Here is a 22,575-nt window from a genome sequence, read left to right on the forward strand (position 1 = left end):
AGAATTTTGGATAATTATTTACTAAGCACTTTCATCCCATTTCAGAAATTCATCAGGAATGATTTTTTTAACGAAAATTTATGTCTTTTATATATGTGTGAGTTAGTTGAAATAATCAGGAGCTGAATTGGGAAGAGAATGTTCTTCGTTATTTTGAATCTATATGTGTGTATATAAGTATGTGTGTGAGGGAAATTTTTGGAGGCTTGGTTAGAGGTAGAAAGAAAGAATGGGGTCTTTTTCTGAGATTGTTGAAATTGCATTATATTCATTGGTCTGTTATCATGCTACCCAACTGTAGAAAAGGGACTGTTCAAGATTTTCGTTTTTTTTTTCTTTTTTGTCAGTTGTGAGGTTATCCACTTGTAGAAAATAGACTCTGTCAAAAGTGTTTTGGAAGGTAATTAAAAATGAATGTGTGTTTGAGTATATGTGTGTGAAAGAGAGTGTGTGTGTGTGTTGTATGTTGGTTGCTGACGTGAATTTTTCCAGTTACTTTAGTAAGTCATCATCCTCATCATCATCATTTAATGTCTGCCTTCAATGCTGGGTTGGATGGTTTGACAGGAACTGGCCAGGTAGAAGATTACACCAGGCTTCTGTGTCTGTTTTGGCATGGTTTTCATGGCTGGAAGCCCTTCCTAACACCAACCACTCCATGAGAATATTTTAACAAGGATTTCCCATGTACCTTTTACTTGTTTCAGCCATTCAATGGCGGTCATGCTGGAGCATGTACATGAAGGGTTTTAGTTGAACAAATCAACCCCAGAACTTATTCTTTTTTATTCGTTTAGTTTAGTAAGAATTTTTTGATAAAATGCAATTCCATTGTCTTCCAGTACTTTGGGTCATCACTTGAACATATGTAGAAGGAAAAGATCTTGAGTCTGCTGTTTCTACATATTTCCAGATGCTTGTTCAGCAGAGTTTTGTGTAATCCTTTTTGTCTGATAATTTGTCTGTAGATTCTTGCACTTTAGCAAAGGGAATTGTTGGTTTTACCAATATAATTATTCTTGCAATTGGAGCAGGTTAGGCAGTATATTATGAGATTTTGTGTCTCGCAATTCAAATCTGCATTTATCTTGGAGACTCCACTTTTAAATTTTACATGGAAACCAATGTCCAAATATTTGAAGTTGTTGTTACATGTACCACATCTATTATCTCTACAATCCTTCACTGAGAATTCAGATTTATCATCTGATATGAATTTTGCCCACTTGAGATGTTTTTTAAGATTTTTTTGGCTGACATTTACTGTTTTATATAAGGTTTTCATTAACCAGATTTTTCATTTTGAGGCTTTGCATTGGTAGGTTTCTTTTCATAGTGAGGAAAATATCAGTCACACTAGGATTATATGTATTGATAAATGGAATAGCATTTTCTTTAATTTTTTCTTAGGTATCCTCAATTGTATGACATCCAGTTTCATCATCTTTATAATTTTAAGGGGTAATTCTGTTTTTTTAATTCTGTTTTTCATCATCTTTATAATTTTAAGGGGTAATTCATTGAGCTGAATTTGACATATCACTATTGTACCGATACATCTTTTCATATTATATGGAATGTTCCTTATGATGTGTGAAGGATGGCTAGAATAGAAGTTCAAATACTGATGTGTGTATGTTTTTCAGTAAAATATATCCATTGTTAATGTGGAGTTGTGTATTTTTACATGAATGTTTAGGAATAGTAAGTCATTTTGACTGGTTTCTGTTGTGAATTTGACAGATAGGTGAAGGATATACAGAATGTTACTGAATATTTGTAGATCATCATTTGATTTCTCCAAAGAAATAAAGTAGTCATAGAAAAAGAATTTCCACTTTTCAATGACATTTTTCTTTAAATATTGATCTCTCTACCTTCTTGTATAGATGCTCTTTTCAATTCAATTCAATTCAATTTTTATTGGCTCAAAAAGCAAAAGCAAGGTCATGTAGGGGGACAGGGAGTTATGTACAAGGAGGGTGGTCATACAAAGTGTTCAGGCCATTTCTGGTCAAGAAAGACTTTGAACCGAGCGGTCGTCGGCATCTTCACTATCTCGTCCGGCAGCTTATTCCACGGATCTGCAACCCGGACGGAGAAAGCCCCTCTCCTTTGATTGAGATGAAATCATTGTAGATAGAGCTTTTCGGAGTGACCATCCAGCCCACTCTCTGGAGCAGGAGTGAAGAACAGCTCTTTCGAGAGGTTACACTTTCCGCTTATGATGTTGTGAGCGAGAATAAGGTCGAGAGAATAAAGGTCAAGCATCTTCAGCCTTTCTTCACATGACAAATGCTTGATACTAAGAACCATGCGAGTAGCCAGCTTCTGGACTCTTTCAAGATGATGTATGTCTTTGAGGAGATAAGGAGAAGAGGCTTGAATCCCATACTCCGATATGGGTCTCACCAGCGTGACATAGAGCAGTAGGAATATGGCTGCTGTGAGCATTCCGAATGACCGTCGAATCAAAAACAGAACTCTGTGTGCTTTGTTGGCAGCATGGACACATTGGGCCGAAGGCAAAAAGGAAGAATCCACCAAGATACCCAGGTCCTTTACTTGGTCCTTTACTTGGTCGGTCTTCTCCAGCAGCAGACGACCCAGCTCGAAATCAAGTTGAGTTGCAGGAGAGGAGCCAACAGGCAGATGACAGCATTTTGACACCTTCAGACACAGGTCCCATTCGTTTGACCATCTCCAAACTTGGTGGAGGCATCGATGAAGATCATCTATATCACTGTGAGGAGCGACCAGTTTGACATTGTCGGCAAATAGAAGGGTGTGTTGCATGATGTGGGTTCTTATAAAGAACCCATATCAGATTAGCATAAGAAGGTGGAAATTTCATTCCCATACCTGTGCCTTTTATTTGTTGATACATTTTACCATCAAAGTTAAAGGTGTTCTCCTCTAGTACCAAGTGTGTGGTCTTGGTAATGAAATCTGTTTTGAAACATTCATTTATCTTCTCTCTATGTTTTTCTACCTAGTGTTTGATTGCTTCCAGTCCCAAAGTATGAGGTATCTTGGTATAGAAGTTACTAACATCAAAGCTTATAAGGATAGTCCCTTCAGGGATAGAGGATAGGATGCATTTGAGAAAATCCATGTTGTACCATATATAGCTGCTATGTGAGATGACAATAGTTGCAGTAAGGTCAAATGATCAGGAAGCTCATTTCACAACCATGCAATCTGTAGTTCAATCCTGCTGTGAGGAATTTTGGCCAAATGTCATTTTCTTTAAACTTGCTTTAATTTTGATCAACTAATACCTAACAAGTGAAATAAAACTGGCTGAAACTGTATAGAGGCCCATCAAGTGGATTGTACCTTGTTACATACTATGCTATGCTGATACTGTCCAAGAATTATATTATGAGTACATGTGACTGTGGACTACTCAGCTGCTAACATGACAATTCAGGAGCAGGAAATTTAGTTGACCAAACAACTGAATCAACATTGTTGAATAATAAAGATTCACCAGTTGAAAGAAGACATGCAATATATACATTAATACCTTCACTATTCAATAACTACCTTGCATCTTTTTTTCTGCTAGTCCAGTTTGTTATAGGTCAACATATAATCTTGTATGACCGGTTATATACTGATTTGCTTTAATTTTGATGTGATGAGGCTCACAATAGAATATCTAAAATAGCACAAGTTATCATAAAAACATTTTAACAAAATTCCCACTGTAGAGGATGTTGTGGCAGGAGAAAATGCAAATTAGTAATCAATTAGGTTGGCCCTTTTATTTTGGAACATGAATTATTACCTACTAATGTTATAAGTTGTCACTCATAAATTTACTGCTACCATTTGGAAGGAAATCAATGTTAAAAAATCATCTGTGACTATCATCAGCTTACTGTCTTTTTGCATTATGCATTGAATCAAAGTAACAAAATCATAAGGAAATGCTTCATGTTTCATGTGGTGGAATGGTAAAAATTACTTGGAATTTTTGATTTTTAAATTTCACAGACTTGACATTCCCAAGAGTCATGTGAGAAAATTTATTAAGTTTCAGGTCTTCAATATTGAAGTGGTTCTTAGCATTGAAAACTAGACCACTGCTTTTGCTAACAGCTTGACTTTGTGAGAAACAGACAGTGCCCATCTACTTTTAAATAAATATCATCAATATCCTTGTATTTATTGCATTCCTGAAGGCAGATTACAGGATATTTACTGTACATAAATTACATATAAAGATTTTAAGTTCACATGTATTAATTTCAGCTCTTTTTATTAATAACTGCATTGTTTCTTTACTGGTAAACTGACATCTGACAGTTCAAAGAATACTAGAGGTAACTTTTCTTGAAAATGGTCAAAATTTTGCATCTGCAAAAAATTAGGTACCTGCAAAAAAAAAAAGGGTTTATCCCCCATGGACGTTCATGCTGACATGGTTTCTATTTTAGAAGATGATGCTCCAGCTTTATCAACACTGCAAAAGTGGACAGCTGAATTTAGGAGGGGAAGGGAGAGTCTTGAAGATGACCCAACATTTGGATGTTCTGAAACTGCCACCACTGAGGAAAATAATAATGTTCACCACATGCTGATGAACGACAGGCAATTGACAGTAAATCAAATAACCAATGCTATTAGAATATCTTGTGAGAGAGTTGAGAACACTCTGTGCATGATGAAGGTTTCTGCTCAGTGAATGCCACGTCTTCTGAGTGCTGATGGATGACAGGTGATGAACCGACAATTAATCAAATAAACAATACTATTAGCATTGAGAGAGTTGAGAATATTCTGCACAATGAACTTGGCATGATGAAAATTTATGCTTGGAAGAATTGTGTGGACTGCAAGGGGAACTGTGTTGAAAAATAAATCTTATTTGGTCACATTCCATGAGATTATCTTGGTCAGCCAATAAACTTTTCAGCCAACCCTTGTATGTTGATGTAAAGGTACACAGTATCATTCTTGCAGCTTCAATAGAATTGGGTTAGTTCTTAATTGCACATCCATTGAAAGTAGATTGCCTAAAGGTTAGGTATTAGGTATAGGGATATAAATAACATCATTGGTTCACTTCCTTGAAGGAGTGGTGCATTGTGACATTCAACAAAGCACATCATAGCACACTACTCCAGTTTACTTAGCTGAAAATTTGTAACAGCTAACCACTAATGCAGCTTTCTCTCCACTCCAGCGGTAATCTTGTTGATATTCCATTATCTCAAGAGTGAGATGGCTGAGAGACCCAAAAAAAATTGGAGAAAGTATAGCAATAACCAGGTTATGCACACTAACAAGTGACAGCTAAGCTAGTTGCTGCTGAAGATAACAATCTTGCTGTCAGCAGAGTGTCTCATATAGAGAACAACAGCAGGTTTGATGATTCAGATTTGTTGGGGTGAGTGGGGAGCTTCTGTGGTAGTAAGGGTGGTGGTAACAGCAGTGGTGGCAGTTTTTTCTTTTTTTTTTTGTGAATAAATGCATCTGTTCAACTAACCCAGAAACTATGACATTAATCCAAACCTAGATAAGTTATCAGGTTTGGATTGATTGTCATAGTTTCGAGGTTAGTGGAATTTACTGGAGTTGTGGCAGTTGAAAGTAAATAGCGGAAGAAAGAAAGAGAGAGAGAGAGAATATGCCAGGCCAGCTGTTACGTCTGTTTCTTCTGTTAATTGAGGTGATAGTGATTGAGGAAAATTACTTGAATGCCTCTGTTGTCTTAGTAATGTGTATAATATTGAGAAAGGACAGAGGCTTGTCATTGTTCAGTGGTTCTCAACCATTTTTTGCCTATTGACCCCTTTCATTCCTATTTCACTCTATTGGATCTCCATAGCCATTCGATGTACAAAAAAGATTCCTACTGTTCTATATTTAAGAGACGAGGAATTATGTACATTATTTACATTATTTACATTTGACGGATATTTGTTCTCATCTTGTTTGTTGTTAACACGTTTCGGCTGATATACTCTCCACCTTCATCAGGTATCTTGGGGAAATTTCGAGCCTGGGTTCTCATTCCTAAGGTATTTTTCGATGTTGCTGTTGTTGTTGCTGTTATTCTTCTTCTTATTATTATTATTATTACCTGTACTCAGTCTGCTTAAGAGGTTGTTGTGTCCTAGCATACATGGTGCTTCTCTTTTAGTTTATGTATTTTCCAGTGGTGTTCTCTGTCTATTATTTTAACTTCATCCCATACGGGGAAGTGGTCTCCATTTTTCCATCGACGGATGGATGAATGTGCATCCAGGCTCAGCGGTTGCATAGGAAGTCGGGGACAATAAACAGGAAGAAAGAGTGAGAGAAAGTTGGGGCGAAAGAGTACAACAGGAGTTGCCACCACCCCCTGCCGGAGCCTCGTGTAGCTTTAGGTGTTTTCGTTCAATAAACACACACAACGCCCAGTCTGGGAATTGAAACTGCAATCCTCCAACCGCAAGTCCGCTGCCCTAACCACTGGGCCATTGTGCCTCCTGTTGTTTCTCTTGCAGATGTACTTGCTGTTGTTGTTGTTGTTCATTCAGCTGTTGTTATTGCTGTTTTTGCTACTTGAGCTAATCCGCCAACAAATTTTCCATACTTTTATGCATTTTCGTAAAATTTGTACACCAACTTTGTGAGTTTATTAACTCCTCTTTGAGTTTCTGTTAACTCCATGTGAATTAGTTTATCCTCGTCATCACTGTTATAAAGTGGTCTTTTGCCACTATTGTATCTGTCTTTTGATGACAGATGTTGCTCTGACAGATATTGGTATATTCCGAAGCTGTTTGATAGGATGTTTCTATCTGGCACTGTACGACCACCAGTCATACTGTGTTATTATCGTCAAATGGTTGGATCGTTATAAAGTCCATTCAGTATCACAGTATAATTACACTCTCAGCATGGACACAACTATCACTACAGTCTACACGTACTCTTGTACTCTCTTGATACTGGCCGATATAACCTTACTTATAGTGACTGGTTCATTCCACTTGTCATGTGGGAGGAGATCTACCATTATTACTAATTCCCTACAACAATATATATATATATACTTTATAGAATTAAGGATAAAATCATGTTAATGATTTTATCAAGTGGTCAGCGTGAAATAAAACTTCATAGGTAATTTTGTATACTAAATTTATAATTATATACATAATTATATTAAAGGGATCAGGAAAAGCCTTCTCTAGCACACTAAATATAGATACCAAATCACACTAAAAACCACCATATGACTCCTACAGCATGGGTTGTAAGTGGGCAAAGGAAAAATAATAAATAAAACTTCACAGTTAATTGTGTATCGGAACCAATTTCATACTTAAAGCTATGAAAAAAGCTTATTGCTCATCATCAGCACAATATTCATGGTATATAATCACAAATACTTATACATAGCTATACAAAGAACAAAGCCATATGTCCATATACAAATATTTGCATGTATACACCAGATATTTATATTTTTCATTTCAACCACGTGTTTCTTATCAAAAGAGCCTTGCAGTAAATGCAATTTTGATCTGGAGCCGAAAAATATTTTATTATTTATTTTCTTCAGAATTAATTATAAAATCACGCTAATGATTTTATCAAGTGGTCAGCATGAAATAAAACCTCATAGGTAATTCTATATACTATAAAAATTACCTACCTTAAAGCCTGCTATAATTATAGTAAGCTTTAACACACACACACACACACACGTGCATGTGTGTGTATCTCTTTGTCTTGATGCCACTTGATACATGCAAATGAACATCATTATCATCATCATTGTTTAACACCTGTTTTATATGCTGGCATAGGTTGGATGGTTTGACAGGAACCAAGGAGCCAGAGAACTGCACCAAACTCCAATGTCTGCTTTGGCATAGTTTCTATAGCTGGATGCCCATCCTAACATCAACCACTTTACAGTGTGTACTGGATGCTTTTTTACTTGGCACTAGTACTAGTGAAGTCACTGAATAAACCACAAGACAAGGCCTCTCAAGTGAGTAGGTGAGGGGAGAAGCTGGTTTTATGCCACGTATTGAGTCAAAGTACGATACACATACAGGCATACACTCTTGCTAAAGATATCCATTAGGCGAGATTTCAAATAAACCAGACTAAATCTGCTGGATTAAGAGAGTGGCTATCAGTGATGACTTTCAACATCATCTTTATGTGCGAGTTGTATTTCCCTGCAATATCTATCAATATTCCAGAGATTATATGTATCTTTCAGCCCTATGTTTTACATCTCAACCTCAAAGGAAGACATTCAGCAGAGAGATATGGTGGATATGATTTACTGTGACACCACAAACCAGCAAAACAAGCAATTCAGTTAGAATTTAAATACATTTACAAGTTATTTTATTGAACTTTTGAAAAACTAGGATTATCTCTATGTATACAACAGCCTTGTTACTAAATTAAAGTCAGTTAGTATTCTCAAGTGTATACTTTTATTGAAACCTTGAAACTGTAAAATCAGTGGGTGCACAATATCTTCATTACTAAATATTAGATAAAACATAGTAAATAAATGTTCTTATTTATTTACACACCAAGAGCAAACTGAAAATGATTCCAAAATAAAAGAAAAAAAACGAAACTAAAAAGCAGAGGAAAAATAAAAATTAATAAATATTATTACAAAATCCCAAGTGTTGAGCAACACACCTCATACCTTTATGTATGTGCATGTATCATGTGGCATTAAGAGAAGGAGATACACACATACATGTGTGCATGTGTGTGTGTGTGTGTTTGGCTTGATCACTGTCACTGGGTAGAAATGAAAAATAGGACACTGTTATTGATCATTGAATGCAACTGATTCTTACGGCAATACTTGGCTTGGTGAATAAACAACAACAACCACAGTAACTGCAAGAATAAGAACAAGGACATCAACTACAACAATAGCAGCAACAACAGTATTAACAACAAAAACATTAAAAACAACATCAACAACAGCAACAACAACAGAAACAACAATAATATCAACAATTACTACAAAAGAAACATCAAGCACATGTCTCTAAACCGGTGGTTCTCATCTGAAGTCTATATAGCCCTTGGGGATTCATATAAGATTTTGTTGTTTAAATTTTTGTGCAATAAATTACTTATATTTCTACAATACACAAAATATTATATGTTTTTTTAAAACAATTCCTAATAATATTTAATCGTAAAAATACAGCAGGAATTTTCATTATTTACATTATTTACAATTAACGGATATTTGTCCTCATCTTGTTTATTGTTAACGTGGTTGAAAAAATCTTATGAATTCAAGCCATATTCATTATTCAATAGAAATCTAATCTGTTTCTCCTCTAAATATTTAACTTTCTATGTAAAGCGACAACGTGACTTAACTATGAAAATGAGAGGGAGAGACTAAGAGAGAGAGGGGGAGGGAGAGCGAGACAGCGGGTGGGGCGATAAAGCATAGAGCAATATAACAATGCAACAACTCTGAGAGTGTAGTGGGTGCTTTTACGTACGACTGGCACGAGGGCCAGTCAGGCGGTACTGGCAATGGCCACACTCGAAATGGTGAATTTTACGTGCCACCTGCACAGAAGCCAATCAGCTGCTCTGGTAATGATCATAGTAGATACATTGGTAGTGCTGGACATGACCAGTGGCGTAAGCCATTCGTTCAAGGGACCGTTCCTTTATACTTCAGAGTAGGTGGGGTAGTCAGAGTTCTTCAGACATCTGGAAGCCTTCTTAAAAATGCTCCACATCTTAAAGCAAGGAAAGGTCTTTTAAATGAATGCAAGGGCCGTTAGAAGAGAGGGTGCAAAAGCCTTGCATATCTGCTCAGATGCTTCCAGCTGTCTCACAAGTACCAAATGGATTACTCGGAGGCACCAATGTGGCCATGGACAAAATAATATATGGTCATCCAGATCGTATCCACGAGGTGGAGTTAAAAGGTTCACCAATTAGTTATTTTTAATAAAAAATAACTTACCCATCACCTTGAGCAGCAATTTACCCGTTCCACAAATCCACCAGTGTAATCTATCTCTATATACATGCATACATTCATATATACACACACAATTTGAGAGGTCTTGGTATCCAGAAGACCTAAATGGCAGGTAAGGCTATGTTGGTGCTACAGGAGGACCACTGTTAGACTCCCGGTTCAATAATAGTATGAGCGAAGGGGTCAAACGCGGGTCGTGTGTGAGTATGTATATGTTGAATAAAGTGAGACAACAAAGCCAAGGCAGTGAGACATTTTTGGGACATTTATAAAGAGAAAGGTAGTCTTACAGTGATATTCCCCTTGGATTAGATAGATGGAAGAGCATTGTAGAAAATGAAGGAGGGTATATTTTAGATTAAAATACAACTTTGCTTATCGTAAGTTTGGAAAATAAAAGAAGCATAAAAAAACTCCATTATTTATGGGATGACCCGATATATGTGTGTGTGTATATATACATATATATATATACACATATATATACACACGCGCACACACACACACACACACATATATATATATCACGTGACCGACCAGACAATCAGATGTTGTTACACATCGCTGGTCACAATGCGTTCGCATGACGCCACCCCGCTGGCTAAGCGAGCAGGCCAACAGAAGAAAGAGTGGGAGAAAGAGTGGTGAAAGAGTACAGCAGGGATCACCACCCCCTGTCGGAGCCTCGTGGAGCTTTTAGGTGTTTTCGCTCAATAAACACACACAACGCCCGGTCTGGGAATCGAAACCGCGATCCTGCGACCGCGAGTCCGCTGCCCTAACCACTAGGCCATTGCGCCTCCACATATATATATATATACATACATACATATATATATATATATATATATATATATATATATATATATATATATATATATTATATATATATATATATATATATATATATTATATATATATATATATATACATACATACATTCACACATATGTACATATGTACATAGTATGTTAGTAAAAAGCTCAGAGATGATAGTAGCATTGATCATCAAAGCAGTCTATCATGGACCAATAGCCAGGTAACTACCTCCCACTTTGAAGGGTATGTGTTTGCAATCCAGGAACAGGAAATATCGACCTGATGCGCAAAAGGGGTAGAGATGCAGGAGAAGCAGTAAAATATGGTAACTGACACCTACTTTGTGGAATTAACACTGACGATATCAGCCACATCACATGTCATTGTCCAAAAATGTCATCATGGTTCTCTACCAATGAGACATGATGTTGTAGCAAGGACACTCTATAATGAAATCTATCAGAAGGATAACCCTGCGGACAAAGAAATAAGAACCCACAGTACAGTAGAAACCATAGCCACTGGTGGAATGTCCCAGTGAAGACCTCAGTAAAATGTAAGCACAAAAGACCTGATATAATGATTTGGGATAGAGGAGAGAAACTGTGTAGAGTTGTGGAAATTAGCTGCCCAACAGATGTTAACATAAATCTGAAGATGAGTGAAAAAGAGAATACCTACATTGAACTATTGAGAAATCTGCAGTTAATCTATCCAGATTACAAGTTCAGGCTTATACCTGTAGTTATTGGGACCCTGTGGATATGGAACATACTGCCTAAATACCAATCTTCAGAAATTAGGCTCCTCAAAAATCTTTAAAACATGAACTCAGGACGACAAGCGAGAAACTTTGCTATCACATGCAAATTTTTGAACAAGCCAATATCAATTGTGAGTTTGCTTCCAACCCACAAGCATTATAGAGAGAGACAAGGAAGGAAAACATTACCATTAAGAAAGTTCCCTCCCGAGAAGCTCTACAATCATTCTGGGGAAAAATTTGGAATGAAAAGAGGGATTTCAACCTCAATGCATCATGGTTAAATAGAACTGAGAAAGAATACTGTACTAACACTAACAGTAAAACATACAAAATTGATGCAGAAACCTTTGCTATAGCAGTAGGAAATCTCTTAACTGCACAGCCACGCTTGTACCTATTTTATACAGTCACAAACATATATATATATATATATATATATATATGTATATATAAATATATCTATAAATCACTGTAGTGTCCAGATGATCAGCCATTGCTGTGCCCTGCTGGTCACACTGCAATTCTTCACGTTATTCTGAGGACTAAGGTGTATAAGCGACACAGATCATGATATTCTCCTGAAACAGGGCACCAGTCGATCACAGGGTTATTTATTTACAGCTCAGTTGACGGGAACAATGTGAAATGAGGTATTCATCTGAGGGCCTCTAAGCACCACCCTCTGGGATTTGAAATCATGAACACAAGATCGGGAACGCCATAACGTAATCACTAAGCCACACATGTTTACAATATGTGTGTGTGAGAGAGAGAGAGAGAGAGTGTATGATCATGTTTCCATATAGGTGTTGCCCAATAAAACCAATGATAAAAATTTTAACAAGTTGTCAAGCTTTTATTTGTTATGAAATAAAAAAGGTTTAAATGGGCTTCATATAATCTCCATACGTAGGTGTGAGTGTGTATGTGTGTACTAAATGAATTGAATTAGACTGTGAGAGGATAAGTTGTAAACAACATTCAAGGTCACAGAAATTCAAGTCAGTTAGAGTAGCATGAAATTGAGTGAACGTAATAAAAGAAGATAGAATGTATATATAAATATAATTCCACGAAAAACACAATGAATAGCCTTATTGGCTGAGACGACTTACTTCCTGCTTACTACAATTATATAACCTATGAATCTCAAATCAGTTTGTTCATACCAGTGAGAGAACTTGAAGATTCATATCTCAAATTTTAAACCTCGGAACAAGCTTACTCAGCTGAAAATCTTAAAACTCAAACTTATCCAACTGAAAACTTCTGATTCAAGGTAAAGAAAAAATTTTCTCGTCTTAAATCTTGTCATATATATATATAATATTTTATCTTTTACTACTTAAAGCTGTGGCCATGCTGGGGCACACTATCATTATTGAGAACTTCCTCTGGTATGTGGTATTTGGTGAATAAGGGAGTTTGATGTCATTGCCCTTATTTGTGCCTCCTGCCACAAGGGAGGTTCATCCAGGTTTCTTAACAGGGAGAGGTCCAGTTTTCTTTCGAAAACACATCCACTTTGTGTAGGTCCCTCATGCTTTTTGGGAGAATATTAAAAAGCTTTGGGCATTTAAAACCCAGGCTGTTGCAGTAATAACTGGTCCTGAAATGTGAAAGCAGTGTTGGAATCTTTGGCTCTGTGCAGTGGTGACCCGTTCTGGCGTTTGTGTAGCTTTCAAAGCCAAAATTTGGTACATTCCCTTCCAGGATCTTCCAGATGTATATCACTGCATATCTTCCCCACCTTCACTCTAGGGAGTAAAGTCTTACCTGTTTCAGCCTTCCCCAGTAGTTGAGCTGTTGCAATGAGATGATCTTTTTTTAGTAGCTTCGCTGGATTGCTTCAAGGTCCACTGTTAATTTTACACTGTGGGGTGACCGTTGTTAGGAGCAGTAGTCCAGGCAGCTGAGGATAAATGTCCTCCAGCGGACCATCAGGGTTTCTTTGTCCCTGGCTCTGAAGGTTCTCAGGATCCATCCATCCAGCCATCTGCACTTTGTCGTCATCTTGTTAAAGTGCACTTGGAAAGAGGTATCATCACTCATGTCGATACCCAGATCACACACGTGATTGTAATTCCCCACTAGGCCAGTATATCCTGTATGTTTTCCGTTCAAATTTGGATGCTGGTAGTGCAGGGCTTGAAATTTTCCAGCATTAAACTGCATATTATTGTCCTCAGACCATCTGTAAATTGCATCCAGCTACTGCTGCAGGCATGCAACATCACTACGGTTTTGCATTTTCTGCAAAAATTTTGTGTCGTCTCCGTAGCTAGCAAAGGTATCAGGGCAGCGGAGAGCATATCTCAGAGGGCCACTATGAAAATCAGTGGCCCTAAGACAGTGCCCTGTGGAACACCACTCACTATTTGTGGTACCGTTGAGGTGGTACCACTGGCTACCACTGCCTGACTTCTGTCTTTCAGAAAGTCATGTAATCATTCTCCAAGTTTTCCAGCTTTGCCAAGATCACGTAGTTTGTGGCATATCATATCATGATTAACTTTATCAAAAGCTTTTGCAAAGTATATTACATCCACATTTGAGTTGTTAAGTAACTGTTTCAGCACCCAGTCATTGTGCTATAGGAGCTGTGTCAGGCAACTCCTACTTGGTCGAAAACCATGCTATCACTCAGCAAGTCACTTTCTTCCAGGAATGACTTTGCTTGTGTGTGAAGTCAGAGAGATAGGCCTATAAGTTATGGCACCTGCTCTGCTTCCTCCTTCATGGATTGGGCATATCATTCCCTTCTAAAGTTTGCTTGGCAGCTTGCCATTCACAAGAAAACTCTGGAGGAAAATCTGTAGTGGTTTTTCCTGGGCATATATATGTATATACATTATATATATTATAAATATTGATCATAGAACAGACATCAAATTCGAGTCGGCGACTTTATATATAACACCGTAACATTTCATCATATATAAGTGTTGCCATGACTCTTAGACATAAAAAGTATACATATATAAAATACACAGAAGATAAAAAATATATACGCGAATAAGGACACAGATATGTAGAGCGGCCTATCAGGATGGTATATGCGGTTGGCTGGGAATTCTAAAGCGTGTCTTGCTGCTAAAAATCCAATTAAACTAAAATAAAATATCAATCGACTAAACAAAGAATTTGTTGAGATTCCTGTTCATCATGATGTGGGGGTCATTGCCAAGATGCGCTTTAACTCGTAATCGAACTGCGGCAATGAACTCCCGAAATGGCCATAGGTGTGTTTCACTTGATTTTGTGGAACTCTTTTTGCTCCTGGACTCTAACCTACCATGGGTTTTATGAAACAAACTTTTTTGACGTACTCTTTCATTTGAGGGGAGTAAGAAAATTTTTCTTTTAAGTCGATATTTTATTTGGATTTTTAGTAGCATGACACGCTTTGGAATTCTTGGTCGATTGTGTATGCCTTCTTGATGGGCCATTCTATACACCTGCATTTTTATTCGCATATATATCTTTACCTTTGATGATTTTTATGTCTACTTTATATACTTTTTTTTTTTATATATGTATACTCTGTGTTTGGGAGCCATGGTGGTATTTATATATGATGAAATGTTTGGAGATACGGTGTTATATATAAGGTCATTGACTCGAATTTGATGTTTATTTTATGATCAATGTTTCTTTATCTCTGTCTCAGTTACATTTGAGCACTTCTCTTTTTTTGCAGTCCTATAAACCCTTTGTTTCCATAAAAAGGAGACAGAAATTATTTCTTGTCGTATACATATATATATATATGTAAAAGGGCACCATTCGAGCGTGATCGTTACCAACGTCGCCTTACTGGCACCTGTGCCAGTGGCATGTGTAAAAAGGGGTGGGGAAGGGTATCTTTTTTTCTTCGCAAATGTAAATAAACCCAATCTGTTTCTTAAACGAGGGACATATTCATACAGCACGGAATGTTTTCACCCCAAATAGACTCCAGCGATTGGTTAAAATTGCTGAAATGCTCGATTTTAAAGTGGAAATATCTTACGAACTACAGAATTTTCTCAATAAAGCCAAGAAAAAATGATGTTTTATAAACACATTCTACCAGTATACGAAGTTTAAAAGTGTTTAGTTAACTAGAAATTGTGTTGACATGTGCCGTTCAAAAGGAAAAGATCCAAAATACATATAAAAAAATAAGTAATAAAAGTAAAACACATCTATATACACATATGCACATACACACACACATCTCTATATGCGCATACCCGCATGTCTATATACGCACGCACACACACAAAGGTTCATACACACATGTAGAAGAAAAAACGGCTAAAGGCAAAATAGAGGAAAATGGGCAAAAAAATGTGTAAAAACGACAAAGACTAAAACACATCTATATACACACATACTCGCATGTCCACGTACAAGCTTTTTATCTCTCTATACTTTTTACTTATATTTCTTTATATTTTTTATATATCCATTGCTAAGAGCATTTTTAAGCCAGCCCGTCAAGTTCAACCTTCGCATATTCCCGGTGCACCCGCCCTTGCCCACCCCCACCACCAATACCGGATATCTCTATATTTTTGCTCCATCTATACCGGATGTCGCTTCTCCCACCACCATTATAGGTGTCTACTCTTCGAACCCCCTCTTCAATACGCTATTTCACCATGCATTACCCCTCTCGTGATATCCTACGTTCTACTTGTCTAGAACCTGTCATCGTTTCTCCGAACACCCCTCCCCACTGGTGCTCCCCTATATTTCTGCACCCTCCCCCCACATAAAAAGCACCATCCGAACGTGGCCGATGCCAGCACCGCCCCGACTGGCTTTTGTGCAGGTGGCACATAAAAAGCACCAACTGACCGTGGCCGATGCCAGACCCCTCTGGCACCTGTGCAGGTGGCACGTAAAAAGCACCCACTACACTCGTGGAGTGGTTGGCGTTAGGAAGGGCATCCAGCTGTAGAAACACTGCCAGACCAGACTGGAGCCTGGGGCAGCCCCTGGCTCCCCAGACCCCGGTCGAAACCGTCCAACCCGTGCTAGCGCGGAAAACGGACGTTAAACGATGATGATGATGATGATGATGATGATAATGTTTCAGCTGATATACCTTCCAGCCTTCATCATGTGTCTTGGGGAAATATCGAAACTGGGTTCTATTTTTCAACGTGAGTGGTGGCAGTAGCAGCAGCAGCAGCATCTTCATCATCGCTGTCATCGTCATGCAGGTCACTGCCTGGAATCGAACTCAGAATCTTGGGGTTAGTAGCCTACGCTCTTAACCACTACACCATATGCCCGAGGAGTGCAATTGTGGAGTGAATTTTAGGGCTTATAAATCTAATATTCTCCTATCCTTCCTTAATACTAGTTCCCATATGCCATTCATAAATTGGTGATAAGGTGTATATGAGGACATACAAAACTGAAAAGTAGAACTGGGAAGAGGGTAAAATTACCAAATACATAGGTAAAATGATGTATTGGGTAAAAAGTAGAAAAGGCATACAAAAGAGTCTCAAGAACTAACTGAAAAAGAGATTCGTGGAGAGTGAACCAAAGAAGCTGAAGGAACCAATAGAATAGTTATACGATACGTTCCAAATAACAATGCCACTGCAGGTGATTGAACCCAGGCATTCAAGTGAAAGGAAAAGAAAACATACAGCGGTCCTGAAAATATATGCCATGAGAAAAAACTATTAAATTGCACAAAAAAAAATCTCAAAAAAGGGAGGTGAACTGAATAAAAAAAATTATTGCTAAATAAAATGAGACTGCTAAAGAAAAACTTAAAAGGGAAGAGGTTGTAGGGAATCAGTAATAATGGGACATTCCTCCCACATGACAAATGGAATGAACCAGTCACTATAAGTAAGGTGATATCAGCTGGTGTCGAGAGAGTACGTAGAGTATAAGAGTACGTGTAGACTGTGTTGATAGTTGTGTCTGTGTGGATATAGTAATTATACTGTGATACTGAGTGGATGTTATAATGATTCAAACTTTTGAGGACAATAACACTGTACGACTGGGAGTTGTACAGTGCCAGATAGAAACATCCTATCAGCAACTTCAGAATATAACAATATCTGTCAGAGCAACAACCGTCATCAAAAGACAGATACATCAGTGGCAAAAGAATGCTTTATAGCATATATATATATATATATATATATGTCCCACCCATGCCAGTATGGAAGGTGAACGTTAAACGATGATGATGATGATGATAATGATGATGATACACACACACACACACACACTCAGACTGGACCAAAAGTCATATTTATGTATACTAGCTGATCGATTCTGCTAGTACATGTCTAAACTCCTGTTCGTAGTATGATAGTAAAAAGTGAAACTTACTAGAATTTTCTTAAAGAATTTCCTTATAAACAATGTTGTCAGTGTAGATTCCTTTGGACTCTGAGTCCAAAGCCAATATATGCACATTGTTCCCAGAACCAACACTGTTGTTGGTAGCATAGAACTGGCCATGACTGAACATAGGTATTGGCAGGTAAATCCCAACTTGCTCTAAGGTCTGGCCCTGAGATTTGCTTGATATCATTCCAAAAGCCAGCTTCACAGAAAACTGCTTTCTGGAAAATGAGAATGGATAGTCTTCAGTAGTGGTCAGTAGAATTTGCGGTATCATTATTCGGATTCCAGCATGTATCCCATTGACCACTTCTGCTTCAATAAGGTGGTTTTGCAGATTCAAGACTATATATATCATGTTCTGTTGCAATGTCTTCCTGCTGGATCAAGGTTTCTGAGCAGCACAATGGAAGAGTGCTTCTTCAAAACCAAAATGTGTAGGGGAAAACTTAATGGATTGAGATCAATGATCAGTTCCAGCAGGAACATAATCTCATTTTCGTGTAAAGTGTTACAGCTTCGATAAGTTTTACTATCTCCTTGAAAAAGTTTCGACATGACAACTGTATTCACTTCTTCAGCAGTCTTGTTTGTAGGAGTAATGATGGCTCTACTCCTTATCCATAGTCCCTCTCTATATTTCTCAATACCCCTAAGACCACTTCACAAAGGTCCTGTAGTCTTGTAGGGTCAATCAAATGCAGTGGAGGAATAGATATTTTGTATTCACCAATTTCTTGATTGGTAGGAAATGTTCCATTCCCCAGCTGGACGCGATAACAGTGTCATCACCGCCAGAATTTTAAACTCTCATATTGATAGACAATTGCAGGCTTTGGACATAGTTCCAAATATATGACTGTTTTAATGTAACAGGAATAATCTGGGCTCTGGAACCTCTTTGCACCATGGGCAAGATCTGCCGAACACATAGAAAATCCAGCAACACATGCTATGTGTTCGGCATGTTGGTCGCCTTGGGTACTTAAGTCAATTTACAATGGATCTAGAGTACCTGTTGGTTTTCAATATATCTAGGACACAGATTTATGCCAATGGGTAAATGTTGTGTATAGAATACGATGTAACAAATGCAACAAGTTCTATGTGGGTAGCACAACAAGGCTGTTACACGTCCACATCAAAGAACATCTGAATACGAGAGCCTCCTCCTTCAGAAAACATCTAGACAGATGCCAGAACACTGACAAAAGCATAATGGTCACAATTGAGAACAGTCACAATGAAAGAAATTTGGGTAATTTAAAAATTAAGGAAGCTATACTCATACACAGACTTGTTCCCCAAATTAACAACAGGCTGGAGGTTGGTAATCAATATATTATTTAGCTACATCTGGATACATGTAGGTTCATTTTTGATAACATGCTCATGTATTGTTTATAATAAAAAAAAAAGAAAAGGAGAAAGGAAAAAAGAAGGAAGCTGCACGTATAATACATAACTTAGAAGCAGTGCTACGGATGTGCCAGCACACACGAGCTTCAGACATGGCCGACCTTACACACTTCTCAAGAGGAATTCTGGAAGGAGCTTCATGAGACCACTGCTGAGATGCTTCTGAAAAAAAGAAGCCGTTGGAAAACTAATTTTAACAGTGACTCCATCAATTCTTAGGGATATCTGAAGAAGGAATTTTTATTCCGAAATATCATATCAGACTATGGATGATTAAATTACAACAGTTATTATAGACCATTGTTTGTATTATAGTGCATTGTTGTGCCATTCAAAACACTTTGTTCTTTACAAACAATACACAGTGCTTCGAGCAAACTACAATACTCTCATATATATATGTATATTAGGCATTACAAGTGTGTTAAGAGTACTTGAGTAGAGCTGGTTGGTTTGATACTACTTCTTCTCATAGACATCATGGAAAATGAACAGAATCTGTTTTACAAATTTGTAGATGCCAGCAAGAACCCAGACAATAGCCTGTTTCTCCAGAACAATCACAAAAACTTTTTCAATTTATATAATCTGTATTTTCTTCTCATTATAAAATGTGATCTCTTATTAAAACAACACACATCCACTCTCTTTTTCATAACTTAATGTATCTACTTTTCACGCCTTTTGAGAAGAGAATGAGGGTAAATAACAAGCAACCAGCCCAATAATCATACAAAATTTGATTTTTCCACAAAATATACTTGTAAAATAGGTGTGCATCTTATGCATCAGCAAATATCATAATTCTAGATGAAGTTATAATATTTTGCATTACCTGTGAGAAGTCCATTGGTTATTTTGAAAACTACTTGAGTGTTGACATTGGGAGGTTATAGAGAACCCTGAAATTCATGTATGCTACTGATTTTCCAACAACTGATAATTTGATGCCTATTTTAATGCAGATATAATGGACTCTTAAATTTCCTGCAAACATTATTGGTTTCAAATTTTGGCACAAGGCCAGCAATTTTGAGGGTGAGGGATTGTTGATTACATTGACCCTAGTGCCTTAACTGATACTTATTTTAACAACCTTGAAATGATGAAAGGTAATGTCAACCTTTGCAGAATTTGAACTCAGAACCTAAAGATGAACAGAATGCCACTAAGCATTTTGCCTGATGTGCAATCGATTCTGCCAGCTCACTATCTTGTTTCCTGCAAATGTTATTCATTACATTTTAACTACCAAGATTTTATGACACACATTTGCTTATTCAGTTATACCATCAAGGAGGAAACATTCTCCCTATACTCAATAATATGATATAAAGATCAAATGTTTAAAACTAAACCTAACATCACATGTTAACTCCCTAAAGGCCTGCTTTCTGTGAAGAGCAAGTTAATAGATAACTTACCATCACAGTGGAGAATATGGTGTACCAGCATGAAAATGATAAAGATAAATATACTCCCTTTCACAGTTACATTTCAAGACAGGGTCCAATGGTAAGAAAGCTAGTACATGGTATAAATTTTATTTAAAATACTTTCATACTCTCTCCCAACAGTAACTACTCTGTTGCTCTGCCACTGTTACCTTCTGAAGACAATAAATCTGTCCCTTTCATCATACTCTACCCACTCTCTTCACTGTGTCAAAAGGTATTACTGTGTTTCTTCTATTCTCCTTTCAGTAATGGAGGTTTTTTTAATCTTGTCTTTTACAAAGACACCTCATTAGTACTGATGCCATGAGAAAAGCATCAACTACACTCTGTAAAGTGGTTGATATTAAGAAGGGTATCCGGCCACTGAAACCATGCCAAAACTAAGACACTGAGACAGGATGCTGGCTTCCAACCTATCAGATTTCGTTGAACTGTCCAACATGGAAAGAGGCTGTAAAATGATGCTGATGGTGATTATGATGATAATATGTATTTTAGCTGTATAATAAATTCAGTTTAATATAACTGAAAAATATATTCATTGAATTAATTTTATGTAACATAAAGTTGTTATGGAAAAATGAGAAAACACTACACAGGGTCATTATTTGCTGATCTAACATGTAAATTACACACTTGGCAATAAAATTATCTCAACAAGTATCACTTATTGTTTTACTCTCAGTATTACAATTAATCTCTTAGTTGTGAGAGGTGCTAGACCCAATATTACAATGGATGTGGTGGAGTACTGAACTAAATGCGTTATTGTAATTAACTTATTGGTGGCCATATTTCTAAGATCACAATTCTCTGCCTTTACATTTGAATTTTCAATATGATTAAAGATGACAATAGTTTTAAGCTTGCTTCCCAACCACATGGTTCCATGTTCAATCCCACAACATGGCATTTTAGGCAAGTGTCTTCTACTATAGCCTCAGGCCAACCAAAGCCTTGTGAGTGGATTTGGTAGATGGAAACTGAAAGAAACCTGTTGTATATATATATATATATATATATATATATATGTATGTATGTATGTATGTATGTATGTATGTATGTATGTATGTATGTATGTATGTATGTATGTATGTATGTATGTATGTATGTATGTATGTATGTGTGCATGTGTGTGTGTGTGTCTCACTCATGTGTGAAACTGTTGAAAGCGTGCACTCATTCAAAATGGTAGAAGTGTATAGTATAAATAATATAGGTAGCCCATTAGCAATTCAAACCTAAAGGCAAATTTATAAACAAGGATACAAAATAGTACCAGTATTGATAGAAACGAGAGTCAAAAACAACTCAAAAAGCCACAAAAACCACTAACTCAATAAGTTGATGGAAGAGAAGAAGCAAGACAGCTCTTTACCGTAGTGAGACAAACTCACACAAGAAGTAGTAGATATATCTATATCACATGATTTCAAACTGTGAATCATTTCATCTTAGCTCTCATCAGTGGATCTTACTGTGTTGTCAACTTATTGAGTTAGTGCTTCTTGTGACTTTTTGAGTTGTTTTTTACTCTTGTTTTTAGCGATGTTGGCACTATTTTGTACCCTTGTTTATAAATTTGTCTTTAGATTTGAATTGCTAACAGGCCACCTATATTATTTATACTATACACTTTTACCGTTTTGAATTAGTGCATGCTTTCAACGATATTTCTCATGAGTTGACGAGGTGAGTTATGCTACAACCCTAGGTGCAGTAAGATCCACTAACAAGAGTTA

The 22,575-nt window shown here is 37.1% G+C and overlaps 1 long non-coding RNA gene across 1 annotated transcript; it reads left to right on the forward strand.

Annotated features, from left to right (window-relative positions):
- Window positions 1–566: 566 nt before the first annotated feature.
- Window positions 567–19,190, forward strand: LOC118763389. Its single transcript, XR_004999137.1, has 3 exons — window positions 567–578; window positions 798–801; window positions 19,105–19,190. It is a non-coding gene; the product is annotated as an uncharacterized LOC118763389 (long non-coding RNA).
- The last annotated feature ends 3,385 nt before the right edge of the window (window positions 19,191–22,575 follow it).

This window comes from Octopus sinensis, linkage group LG5 (assembly GCF_006345805.1).
Source record: "Octopus sinensis linkage group LG5, ASM634580v1, whole genome shotgun sequence".
NCBI lineage: Eukaryota > Metazoa > Mollusca > Cephalopoda > Octopoda > Octopodidae > Octopus > Octopus sinensis.